Source organism: Schistocerca gregaria, chromosome 5 (genome assembly GCF_023897955.1).
Source record: "Schistocerca gregaria isolate iqSchGreg1 chromosome 5, iqSchGreg1.2, whole genome shotgun sequence".
Lineage (NCBI taxonomy): Eukaryota > Metazoa > Arthropoda > Insecta > Orthoptera > Acrididae > Schistocerca > Schistocerca gregaria.
The window spans coordinates 648,821,420-648,825,080 of record NC_064924.1 but is presented as its reverse complement, the minus strand read 5'-3'; the positions used below and the strand labels follow the sequence as shown (position 1 = coordinate 648,825,080).

The following is a 3,661-nucleotide window of genomic DNA, read 5'->3' as shown; positions in this document are numbered from 1 at the left end:
CCACTTCCTCTTCTTTCTCACCCCTTAACCGAATATCACTAACAGCTAAAACGTCCAGCCCCATCTTACTTGCAGCCTCTGCAAGCTCTAACTTCTTCCCTGAGTAGCCCCCATTGATATTAATAGGTCCCCATCTCGTTACCATTCGTTTGCCGAGTCGTATCTTGGGAGTCCCTGGTTTGTCAGTTAGAGGTGGGACTCCGTCACCTCCAAGGGTCCGAGGCATTTTGCTCTGATTGTTGCCAGCATCATATTTAAAGTACCAGGGAAGCAGGTTGCTATCCTTATTTGCCCCAAGTCCCATTGGGTTTTACCCCTAACGGTTGAGGGACTAACCAGTGGATTTGGTAGTCTTTGCTGTATGAGCACAAAGGTGACTACGACTCAGAATATGTCCGAGATGCCCAGCCTTATTCCAAAGTAACTGGTATCCCGACTGTCAGGACCACTTACTGGGCCACTCATACGTTTCCCGTGGTTCATGAACTAGGACATGATACCAGGAACCCACACCATGAACCACAGTAAATCACATATTCATGAGTAAATCACATATTCATGAAATCTTACAGTTAGTTACAAAATCATATTTACATTGAAACTTCCTGGCAGATTAAAACTGTGTGCCCGACCGAGACTCGAACTCGGGACCTTTGCCTTTCGCGGGCAAATGCTCTACCAACTGAGCTACCGAAGCACGACTCACGTCCGGTACTCACAGCTTTACTTCTGCCAGTATCCGTCTCCTACCTTCCAAACTTTACAGAAGCTCTTCTGCGAACCTTGCAGAACTAGCACTCCTGAAAGAAAGGATACTGTGGAGACATGGCTTAGCCACAGCCTGGGGGATGTTTCCAGAATGAGATTTTCACTCTGCAGCGGAGTGTGCGCTGATATGAAACTTCCTGGCAGATTAAAACTGTGTGCCCGACCGAGACTCGAACTCGGGAGAGGTAGGAGACGGATACTGGCAGAAGTAAAGCTGTGAGTACCGGACGTCAGTCGTGCTTCGGTAGCTCAGTTGGTAGAGCACTTGCCCGCAAAAGGCAAAGGTCCCGAGTTCGAGTCTCGGTCGGGCACACAGTTTTAATCTGCCAGGAAGTTTCATATCAGCGCACACTCCGCTGCAGAGTGAAAATCTCATTCTGGAAACATCCCCCAGGCTGTGGCTAAGCCATGTCTCCACAGTATCCTTTCTTTCAGGAGTGCTAGTTCTGCAAGGTTCGCAGAAGAGCTTCTGTAAAGTTTGGAAGGTAGGAGACGGATACTGGCAGAAGTAAAGCTGTGAGTACCGGACGTGAGTCGTGCTTCGGTAGCTCAGTTGGTAGAGCACTTGCCCGCGAAAGGCAAAGGTCCCGAGTTCGAGTCTCGGTCGGGCACACAGTTTTAATCTGCCAGGAAGTTTCATATCAGCGCACACTCCGCTGCAGAGTGAAAATCTCATTCTGGCATATTTACATTCCTTAATCTACTGCGACTCAGCTGACAACTTAAACTAGCAGCTTGGATTTTTCAATTGATTATAAATCAATTCCTCTTAAATCATTTAGTCAAAATTAATTACTTATTAATTACAACTTCTTTAATGTCCTCTGGGTCAGGCAAAAGCATGATAATCTAGCACTTCGTTAAATCTTACACTCTATATTTACATACTGTACATATTACCCATTGTGTGGTATTAATAGATCCTAGGTTGGTACAATTTCCAGTCTACAATGTACCGTATACCTAATAGTTTTCCAGAGCTTGGATACTCTAAGCAATAAGCATTTGTTTGTGGTATACCAATGACTTTATATGGTCCATTATAAACAAACTTATATTTAGAGATTTCATTGTCTATCTCGCCCAGTCTCTCATGAGCTTTTACAAGTACTAAGTCTCCGTTTGCAAACTTAGCAAAATATGCTTTAGAGTCGTGACGACGTATGCGAGCATAGGCTTTTAGCTTCATTACTTCTCGCAAACGATCTTTTTTCACACCAATACTAGTGTCAATCCGCGGAGGGAATTTGATTATCTCTTCCACAAATCCCGGTTTGTCTGAAAACACACTCTTATTCCTTATTATTACTTCATAAAGGCCTCCTCATTGTTCGTGTGTTACGTTTGACACACACTGTCTACAATTCCTTCCAATTCACATCCTACACTATTGTCAATGCCGAGATTCCTCACATTACAGTAGTTCCAATTCATACCTACGTCAATACCATTCGGCCATTTAACAATGTGTATAGGCTGGTATTGCCTAGGCACACCGTCTCCTGCCTCGTCAAAATGAGCTACTATTGTTTTATCTTGTGACGTACGTATCAAAGTTTTGCTTTTGCAATTAATCACTGCACGGTACCTTAACAGTCAATCTAACCCGATAATTACATCCGTAGGTAAGCCTGGCACTAAGACAAACTCTTGTTCAAATCGTGCCACACATATCTCGAAGTTGACAAAAATCTGTTTTGTTACCGGTTTACTGGCTTTCCCAGTAGCACCGATAATTTTCACTCCTGTGACTGGCATAACTACGATGGCAGGTGTGTCTTTCAGTAACTCAAACATTTTCCCAGATAGAGCACTCAATTCTGCACCGGTGTCAATCAACACGTTTAGTTGTAGGCCGTGCGTATTAGCAGACACTACTATCTGTCTACACTTGTCCTCGACTGTTTCTTTATTTTCCCACAGTAGATCCTCGTCTATATGCAGGTCATTCCAGAAAAACCCATCCGGCTTTTATCCTAAATCCGGATTATCTGGCGACCTTTTCAGCCTCTGTTCACATACAGTTTTAATTTCAACACGTTTGTCCTGAGGCTTAGTCTGTAGCTTCGCCTGCAATACCGAAACCTTTTCCTGTAACTCGTCAGCTATTGAGTGTTGCTTTGCTATCAATATACTAATTGTCACCTTTGTTGATTCCTCTTAGGTCAGATTGATCTCATCTGCCAATCTACCTAGAGGAATGTGCCCAGTAGTATCTGCAATTACTTCCTCTAGATCTGCGCAACCCACACTGCTATCGTCTGACCGTATAACGTCAGCTCTAACCTCATACCCGCTGTAATCTACGTGTTTTTCTACCAGTTTTGTCTGGCTATCACTAAAATATTCGTAATCTTTCTCCTTAATACTCTCGCAATGTTTATACTGGAGGTTTGCGTTGGATGGGCCGGCTACTTCTACGACTATAACTTTCGGTAACGTCTGCCGGTCAGGGCGAGAACTTTCCGTTACTACTTCAGCATCTAACTCCTGTGGGACGAAACACGACGAATGTTGCTCGTGCTCCACATTGACACCAACTATTTCTGGTAAAGTCTGCCGGTTACGGCCAGAACTTTCTATCACTTCACAAACACTCTCTTGCTGTGGGACGAGACGCGGCAATTCCTGCACTCGCTCCCCATAAACACTTCTCCTATACAGGCCTCTATAATCTCTTAGTTCGTCGTATAATCGACCGAACTGCCTTAACCAAACCTCATCCCTCTCTGCATCCCCTCGCTCGATGACGGACGTGGTATCCGACATCTGATCTTCTCTCAACAATTGCTGATCATTCTTAAACTCGATCTCCTGTTCCGCTATGGGTGTTACAGATGCCACTTTATAATCGATTTCCGGAACATTACTTAAATTGTTCTCGCTGACAGTG

At 44.3% G+C, this 3,661-nt stretch overlaps 2 non-coding genes across 2 annotated transcripts; one reads left to right on the top strand and one right to left on the bottom strand.

Annotated features, from left to right (window-relative positions):
- Nucleotides 1–623: 623 nt before the first annotated feature.
- Trnas-cga (transfer RNA serine (anticodon CGA)) lies at nt 624–698 on the bottom strand. Its single transcript has one exon. It is a non-coding gene; the product is annotated as a tRNA-Ser (tRNA).
- Nucleotides 699–1,005: 307 nt separating this feature from the next.
- Trnal-caa (transfer RNA leucine (anticodon CAA)) lies at nt 1,006–1,080 on the top strand. Its single transcript has one exon. It is a non-coding gene; the product is annotated as a tRNA-Leu (tRNA).
- Nucleotides 1,081–3,661: the final 2,581 nt, after the last annotated feature.